Genomic DNA, 9,628 nt, shown 5'->3' with positions numbered 1-9,628 from the left:
ACTGGTGGCTCCCTGCTTCTCTAATCTTTCAGGTCCTTACCTCCGATTTTCTGACTTCTGATTTTTTATTGATAAAGATTAATTAGATTAATGCTTCACTTTTCTTATTCACTTCAAATGCCTTCTTTTCTCTAAAATCAAACTTTAATGACATTCATTAAGAGCTATAAAATGAAATGAAACAAAAAATTAGCATATAAGAAGTTTTAGTACTTCTTTTCACATAAGTTCCAGCTTTGAAGTTTTATCTAGCATGCATTATAAGGAAGCTTCTTGTTCCTATAATAATGATTTTATAGAACATCTAGGTTAAAATTTGCCTCAATGTGTTTATTTATTTCAGCTAAAAGTTGTTAAACTTTCAATGCATCTTATGTAAAGGAAGATTGAAACAGATTTAAGTTTTAGTCAAGTTAATATTACTTTAGCAGTTGCATCTTTGATAATTATTGTTGATGAACTGCAGTCACTTTCAAAACTATTCCTTAGATTTGAGATTAATAAAACACACACACATACTTAGACCTTAGCATTTAAAGTCAAGGATTTAAGTAAATAAATATAAAATATTAACTAATGTGTACTTTGAATAAACCAACTGCATTATTCAATAATTTGAAAATGAATTAGACTTAGTATTTGTACAAAATTGTAAATATAACTGAGTTTCATTGAAGTATTATTATTAATAATAAATATATTATTTAGAAAATTGTCAGACCCATTTTAACAACAAGGAGTTAAGCATTTAAAAGAATTCTATACATCTGTGAAAGGAGAAAGCAGTAAGGGTCTAGAGACAAACAAGAACAAAAGCAATAGCAATGCAACTTGTAATACATTTAAATGTTTCGAACTGCACAAGGATTTTTTCTGATGTCTAGATAAATATTAAAGGGCTTATATTATTTATGATTATATATTGATGATTCATACACTTTTTAGAAATTATCTTAAAGTTATTGAAATGATTTAAGATCAATGCCCAGTCATATATTGACTCCCACTTGTGAAGTCCTTGTAATTCTCAATTGTCATGCTTAGATTGGTGGTAGGTGATCAGCTGTAAAATCTGGTAAAGAGTATCTCTCAGAGATGGTACAGAAAAAGTGACTGTCTACTATCAAATAAGTTTTTCTAATTCTCAAAAATAAAAGTCAAAAATGTAAAGAAAAATGAAATTATACCTTTACTTATAATTTTCATTTCACTTTTTTACATTTTTCATATTTATTTTTTGAGAATTGCATCCTCCTAATTCTCCTCCTGCTGTGGGATGGTCTGTATGTCAAATGTGTTGCTGATTGGTCAATAAATAAATCACTGATTGGCCAGTGGCCAGGCAGGAAGTATAGGCGGGACTAACAGAGAGGAGAATTGAGAGAACAGGAAGCTGGGTGAGAGAGACACTGCCAGCTGCCATGATGACAAACAGCATGTGAAGATGCCGGTAAGCCACAAGCCATGTGGCAAGGTATATATTTATAGAAATGGATTAATTTAAGCTGTAAGAACAGTTAGCAAGAAGCCTGCCATGGCCACACAGTTTGTAACCAAAATAAGTCTCTGTGTTTACTTGGTTGGGTCTGAGCGGCTGTGGGACTGGCAAGTGAGAGAGATTTGTCCTGACTGTGGGTCAGGCAGGAAATCTTTAGCTACAAATGGCGCCCAACATGTTGGCAAGAGTTTCCACCTAAAACCTGAAAAAAAAAGATTCTAAAAGAGAGCTAAAAACAGTTCCTAGTTGTTTCTCTCAAGTTAATGGCAGCCTGTGTGTTTGAGCTACTATGGCAGGTTCCTGGCATGTGTGCTCGACCTGCAGTATGGCGGGAATGAGGCCTCTGCAAATGGCACATTAAGCTGTGTGGTGGATTTAGCCTTTGCTAGTACAAAACAAAACAAAAAAGAGGTTTCTGGGCTACACGTTGCTTTGATAAAAGCATAGACCCACTATTTCTGAGAGTTGATGGCTCCCAGAGCTGGCGGAAAATGTACCACCGCCATGTTGGGAAGCTGAAGTGGGCAGAGCCAGCAGCCACAGCGCCAGCCAGCACCCTTTCAGGCTTAGAAGGCTGCAGTTTAAAGCAATAGGCTCAAGCTAATATAAAAAAATAAGCCATGTAAAGATGGCTACCACACAGAGAATCTGGATTATGTTCTCTTTGTAACTGAAGAAAAACATTTGATTACAAAAGCTGTTGAGTTATGCCAAAATGTATATTTTAAAGGTACCTTGACTTCAAAATTTGGATGTAAGGATATGTTGCTTTGGAAAGGAGGCTCTGCTTTTGTTTCCACAGAAAGCCAGAGGCTATGGATTTGTTCCAGATTAAGATACATCAGGTTTGACCAGCCAAGACCACCTGAAAGGTCTCCGATGACACCACGGCCCAGATGATCCAACATCCAGAACCGTTTCAAGGCAACTGGCTCAGACGATACACCCTCATGGACTACTCCATAATCCTAAAATATTCTTTGTGTCCCCATAAGATACAGCGCCCCCCTCCAGCAGGAAGTAGTAAGAGAAGCTACGCTCAAATTCCCAAATATACCAGGCTGACTTTGGAAATATGCAAAGGTTAAAACCTTCCTTTTTAAGAAAAGAAAAGGGGAAGTGCTGTGGGATGGTCTGTATGTCAAATGTGTTGCTGATTGGTCAATAAATAAATCACTGATTGGCCAGTGGCTAGGCAGGAAGTATAGGCAGGACTAACAGAGAGGAGAATTGAGAGAACAGGAAGCTGGGTAAGAGAGACACTGCCAGCTGCCATGATGACAAACAGCATGTGAAGATGCCGGTAAGCCATGAGCCATGTGGGAAGGTATAGATTTATGGAAATGGATTAATTAAGGCTGTAAGAACAGTTAGCAAGAAGCCTGCCACGGCCATACAGTTTGAGTTTGTAACCAATATAAGTCTCTGTGTTTACTTGGTGGGGTCTGAGCGGCTGTGGGACTGGCAGGTGAGAGAGATTTGTCCTGACTGGGTCAGGCAGGAAATCTTTAGCTACATCCTCCCACCTTCTCTTCCCCCAAATTCATGTTCTTATATTGTCTTTTTAAAATTTTTAAATTTTATTTATTTGTATATTTTAGATCCCAACCACAGTTCCCCTTCATCTTCCCCTCCTATTTTCTCCCTCCACCCCTCCACCAGCACAATCCACTCACTCCTCCTCTGTTTCTGTTCAGAAATCAGCTGTCCACTCATGGGTATCAAAAAGCATAGCATATCAAGTCGCTGTAGTAAGGTTAAGCATCTCCCCTTGTATTGAGGCAGGGCAAGGCAGTCCAATATGAGGAATAGCTTCCCAAGAGCCAACAAAAGAGTCAGAGATAGCCCCTGTTCCCATTGTTAGGAACCCCACAAGTAGACCAAGACACACAGCTGTCACATATATGTAGAGGGCCTAGGTCGGTCCCATAGGATCTCTGGTTGTTGGTTTAAAATCTGTGAGTTCCTATGAGCCAGGTGAGTTGTTTCTGTAGATTTTCTTGTGATGTCCTTGACCCCACTGGCTCCTACTTTCCTTCCTCCCTCTCTTGAGCAGGATTCCTGGAGCTCAGCCTAGTGTTTGGCTGTGAGTCTCTGCATCTGTTTCCATCAGTTACTGGATGAAGCTTCTCTGATGACAGACAATTGGGGTAATCATGAATCTGATCACAAGAGATGGCCAGTTCAGGCTACCTATCAGTTATTGCTAAAAGTTTTAGCTGTGATTATCCTTGTAGATTCCTGAGAACTCCCCTGGGGAATTGCATCAGGTTTCTACCTGATCCCCAAATCCACCCCCTTTCAAGTCATCTCTTTCAGCATTCTCCCCCTCAATCCACCCTTGAAACTCAAGCCCTGAAGTTCTCCTCCCTTCCCACCCCAGTCCACCCACAAGATCTCTTCTATTTTCTATCCCAGGAAGACCTGTGATTCTCCCCTGGACCCTCCTTGTTACCTAGCCTCTCTGGGGTTGTGGATTGTAGAATGGTTATCCTTTACTTTACAGCTAATATCCACTTGTGAGTGAGCACATGACATCTTTGTCTTTCTGGGTCTTGGTTACCTCACTCAGGATGATTTTTTTCTAGTTCCATCTAGTTGCCTTCAGTTTTTAACATCTGAGTAATACTACAGTGTACCACATTTTCTTTATCCATTCTCCAGTTGAGGGTCATCTAGGTTGTTTCCAGGTTCTGGCTATTACAAATAAAGCAGCTATGAACATAGTTGAGCAAGTGTCATTGTGGTATTATTGAGCATCCTTTGGGTATATGCCCATGAGTAGTATACCAGGGTCTTGAAATAGATTGATTCCCAATTTTCTGAAAAACCACCATATTGACTTCCAAAGTGGCTGTACAAGTTTGCACTCCCACCAACCAGCAATGGAGGAATGTTCCCCTTGCTCCACATCCTTTCTAGCACAAGCTATCATGTGTGGTTTTGATCTTAGCCATTTTGACAGGTGTAAGATGGAATTTCAAAGTTGTTTTGATTGGCATTTCCCTGATGGCTAAGATTGTTGAACATTTCTTTAAGTGTTTCTCTGCCATTTGTGCTTCTTCTGTTGAGAATTCTCTGTTTAGGACTGTACTCCATTTTTTAAATTGGATTATATGGTTTTTTGATGTCTAGTTTCTTGAGTCCTTTATATATTTTGGAGATTGACATTCTGTCAGATGTGGGGTTGATGAAAATCTTTTCAAATTCTCTAGGCTGCTGTTTTGTCTTATTGACAATGTCCTTTGCCTTACAGAAGCTTTTCGATTTCATGAGGTTCTATTTATTAATTATTGATCTTAGTGTCTGTGCCATTGGTGTTCTCTTCAGCAAATTGTCTTTTGTGCTATTGTGTTCAAGGTTATTTTCCAATTTCTCTTCTTTTTTTTAATATATATATATATATATATATATATATATATATATATATATATATATATATTATTATTATTAAGAGATTTTCTATTCATTTTACATACCAACCACGGATTCTCCTGTCCTCCCTCCTCCACCCCTGAGTCTTCCCCCTTAACCCACCCCTCATTTCCACCTCTTCCAAGGCAAGGTCTCCCATAGGGAGTCAGCAGAGCCTGGCACATTCAGTTGAGGCAGGTCCAAGCCCCTCCTTCCTGCACCAAGGCTGCGGAAAGTGTCTCACCATAGACACTAGGTTCCAAAAAGCCGGCTCATGCACTAGGGACAGGTCCCGAACCTACTGCCTGACGGTTCAAGCTAAACAACTGTCTTGCTTATCCAGAGGGACTAGTCCAGTACCATGGGGGCTCCTCAGCTATTGGTCCACAGTTCATGTGTTTCCACTCGTTTGGCTAGTTGTATTTGTACTTTTCCCAATCATGGTTTCAATGTCTCTTGCTCATAGGATCCCTCCTCTCTCTCATAGATTGGGTTCCTGGAGCTCTGCCTGGGACCCGGCCGAAAAATATGGAATGCTTCATGAATTTGTGTGTCATCCATGTGTAGGGACCATGCTAATCTTCTCTGTATCATTCCAATTTTAGTATATATGCTGCTGAAGCGAGCACTCCACTTTCTCTTCTATCAGGTTCAGTGTATCTGAATTTATATTGAGGTATTTGATCCACTTTGGACTTGAGTTTTGTGCAAGGTGATAGATATGAATCTATGTGCATTCTTCTACATGGTAACATCCAGTTAGGGCATCACTATTTGTTGAAGATGCTTTCTTTTTTCCATTTTATAATGTTGACTTCTTTACCAAAAATCAGGTGTCCATACCTGTGTCAATTCCTTTGATCCACCTGTCTGTTTTTATGCCAGTACCATGCTGTTTTTATTACTATAGCTCTGCAGTAGAGCTTGAGATTAGGGATGGTGATACCTCTTGAAGTTCTTTTATTGTGCAGTTCTTTTATTAGCTACTTTGGGGTTTTTGTTTGTTTTTCCATTTTAAGTTGAGTATTGTTCTTTCAAGTCCTATAAAGAATTGTGATAAAATTTTAATGGGGGTTTCATTGAATTTGTAGATTGCCTTTAGTAAAATGGCCATTGTTGTACAAAATCTAATAAGCCTTTTAATAATAAAAACCTGGAGCCAGATATTGGAGTAAATGCTGAAAAATCAGAGAGACAAAGGAACAAGCCACCGCCATGTTTCTCCTCAACAGCTCCAGGAATCCTCTGACTTAATGCTTCTGAGTCCTCAGTGAAAAACTCCAGATGAAAAGGTTTCCTCAGCTGAAAAGGCTTTAGTTCCTGTCTCTTCATGCCTCATATACCTTTCTCCACCCAGCCATATTACTTCCTTCTTAGTGCTGGGATTAAAGGCGTGTGATTCCCAGGTACTAGGATTAAAGATGTGTGCCATCACTGCTTGGCTCTGTTTCTCTCCTAAATTGAGTCAATCTCACGTAGACCAGGGTGGCTTTGAATTCACAGATATCCAGAAGGATGTCTGCCTCCCAAGTGCTAGGATTAAAGGTGTGTGTCACCACTGCCTGGCATCTCTGTTTAATCTAGTGGCTTGTTCTGTTCTCTGTTCTTCAGGCAAATTTTATTAGGGTACACAATATATTACCACAGGCCATTTTTACTATGTTAATACTACTAATCCATGAGCATGGGAGATCTTTTTACTTTCTAGTACTTTCTCCAATTTCTTTCATTAAAGACTTGAAGTTCTTTTCATATAGGTCTTTCACTTGCTTGGTTAGAGTTACCTCAAGATATTTTATATTATTTGTGGCTATTGTAAAGGGTATTGTTTCCCCGATTTCTTTCTCAGCACTTTTATCATTTGTATATAAGAGAGCTACTGATTTTTTTTTTTTTTTTTTTTTTTTTTAGTTAACTTGCATCCAATCACTTCACACACAAAAAAGTATTTATCAGTGGTAGGAGTTCCCTGGTAGAATTTTTGGGGTTGCTTCTATATACTATCATGTCATCTGCATATATCAATACTTTGCCTTCTTCTTTTCCAATTTGTGTTCCCTTGATCTCCTTCTGTTGTCTTAGTGCTCTAGCTAGAACTTCGAGTACTATGTTGAATAGATATGGAGAGAATGGACAGCCTTGTCTTGTTCTTGATTTTAGTGGAATTGCTTTGTTTCTCTCAGTTTAATTTGATGTTGGTTGTCAGATTACTGTATATTGCATATATTATATTTATGTATGTCTTTGTATCACTGATCTCGCCCACATTTTTATTATGAAGGGGGTTGGGTTTTGTCAAAGGCTTTTTCAGTATAATAAGTTGATCATGTCTTTTTTTTTCTTTCAGTTTGTTTATATGGTGTGTTACATTGACAGATTTTGTATGTTGAACCATTCCTATGTCTCTGGGATGAAGGCCACATGATCATGGTTGATGATCTTTTTGATGTGTTCTTGGATTCTCTTTGCCAGTATTTTATTGAGTAGTTTTGCATCAATGTTCATGATGGAAGGTGGTCTGTAATTATCTTTCTTTGTTGAGTCTTGGTATGGTTTGAGTATCAAGGGGTCTGTGGCCTCATAAAAAAAACTGAAAATGTTCCTTCCTTCTGTTTCTATTTTGTAGAATAGTTTGAGGAATATTTGTATTGGCTCTTCTTTGAAAGTCTTGTAGAATTTTGCACTGAAACCATCTGGCTCTGGGCTTATCTTGGTTGGGAGACTTTCAATGGCTGTTTCCATTTCCTTAAGAGTTAAAGGTCTATTTGAATTGTTTATCTGATCTTAATTTAATTTTGGCATGTGATATCTATAAGAAACTTGTGCATTTCTTTTAGATTTCCCAATTTTGTGGAGAACAGGTTTTTGAAGTATGACCCAAGGGTTGTCTGGATTTCCTCAGTGTCTATTATTATGTACCCTTTTCATTTCTAGTTGGTTAAGTTGGATATTCTCTCTCAACCATTTAGTTTCAGGATAAGGGTTTATCTAGCTTGTTGATTTTCTTAAAGAAACAACTCTTCGTTTCATTAATTCTTTGTATTGTTCTCTTTGTTTCTATTTTATTTATTTCAGCCCTGAGTTTATTTCCTGACATCTACTCTTCTTTGGTGCATTTGTTTGTTTGTTTGTTTGTTTGTTTGTTTTTTTCTAGAGCTCTCAAGTATGCTGTTAAGTTATTAGCATGAGATTTCTCCAAATTTTTTATGCAGGCACTTTCTGGCTTTTAGAGTCTCCATTGAGAATTCAGGTGTAATTCTAAGAGGACTGCTTTTATATGTTACTTGGCCTTTTTCCTTTTCACCTGTTAATATTCTTTCTTTATTCTGTATGTTCAGTGTTTTGATAATTGTGTGGTGAGGGGATTTTTTTTATCTGATCCAGCCTACTTGGCAGTCTATGAGCTTCTTGATCCTTTGTAGGCATGTCCTTCTTTAGGTTGGGATAATTTTTCTATGATTTTGTTGAATATATTTTCTGGGCCTTTGAGCTGGGTGGGATTCTTCTCTCTCTTCTATTCCTATTATTCTTAGATTTGGTCTTTTCGCAGTGTCCCAGATTTCCTTCATTTGGAAAGCTAGGAATTGTTTAAATTTAACATTTTCTTTGACTGATGAATCTAAGTCCTCTATCATATCTTTAATGCCTCAGAGTCTCTCTTCCATCTCTTGCATTTTGTTGGTGATGCTTGCATTTGTAGCTCCTGTTTGCTTACCTGGATTTTCCGTTTCCATAATTCCCTCAGTTTGTGTTTTTATTTGTTTGTTTTTTGTTTTTTATTGCTTCCATATCCATGTTGAGGTCTGGAACCACTTCCTTCTCCTGTTTGTTTTTTCTTGACTTTCTTGGCATTCTTTTAGGGATTTAGTGATTTACTCCTATTTTCCATTTGTCTTTGACTGTTTTTTTTTATGAGATATTTTTCATTTCCTCTTTAAGTACCTCAATCATCTTTATAAAATTATTTTAAAAATAATTTTCTTGTGCTTCAGCTGTGTTGAAATGTTCAGGTCTTGCTGTCATAGGATAGCTAGACTGTGGTGGTGACATATTGCCCTTTCTGTTACTGATTATCATCTTACACTGGCTTTTAGGCATCTGGATTTAGGGATGATTTCAGGTCCAGTTATTGATTTATACATTTGTCTTTGTTGGAATGGTGTTTTGTTCCTTGGTTTCTGTTTCCACTCTGGTCTTCTGACCCTAAGTGGCCAAGAGTTCTGGTGACTCATGAGTCTTCAGATCCAGTAAGGTGTCTCCACTGAAGTTTGGGGTACTTTGGGTCCCTTGATCTGGTCTGGCCTCCAGTAAACCTTAAGTCTTCTTGGGTCTCTAGATCTGGCCTGGGCTCTGGTAAAGTCTGAATCTTCTTCTCGGGTTTCTAGTACCAGCCTGGCCTCCAGTTAAGTTTCTGGGGCTGTTCTTCCAACTGGTGTGGACTATACCGAGGCCTGTGGAGTCTTCAGGGGAAAGGCTGGCTATAACAAGGATGACGATGTGGGAGGGGTTGAGCAGAGATGTGGTTCTTGGGGGAATCAGAATCAGGGGGTGGAGGCAATCCAGCTTGCAGGTGGGTCACTCACCCACTGGTTTTTGGCAGGTGAGGACTATACCAGAGGAGTGTGAACCCTCTGGAGTTGGGGGCTGGGCCCAGCAGTGGTGCTGGTGCTGAGATGGGAAGGTTTGGGCCACAGGACAGGAGGGATACTCACTGAT

The 9,628-nt window shown here is 38.8% G+C and overlaps 1 non-coding gene across 1 annotated transcript; it reads right to left on the bottom strand.

Moving 5' to 3' along the window:
• Window positions 1–5,434: 5,434 nt before the first annotated feature.
• LOC131902836 (U6 spliceosomal RNA) lies at window positions 5,435–5,541 on the bottom strand. The gene has a single exon (XR_009377121.1). It is a non-coding gene; the product is annotated as a U6 spliceosomal RNA (small nuclear RNA).
• Between the last annotated feature and the right edge of the window lie 4,087 nt (window positions 5,542–9,628).

The sequence above is a fragment of the Peromyscus eremicus genome, chromosome 1, assembly GCF_949786415.1.
Source record: "Peromyscus eremicus chromosome 1, PerEre_H2_v1, whole genome shotgun sequence".
NCBI lineage: Eukaryota > Metazoa > Chordata > Mammalia > Rodentia > Cricetidae > Peromyscus > Peromyscus eremicus.
The sequence above is the reverse complement of the archived record's forward strand: the minus strand, read 5'-3'. Positions and strand labels throughout refer to the sequence as shown.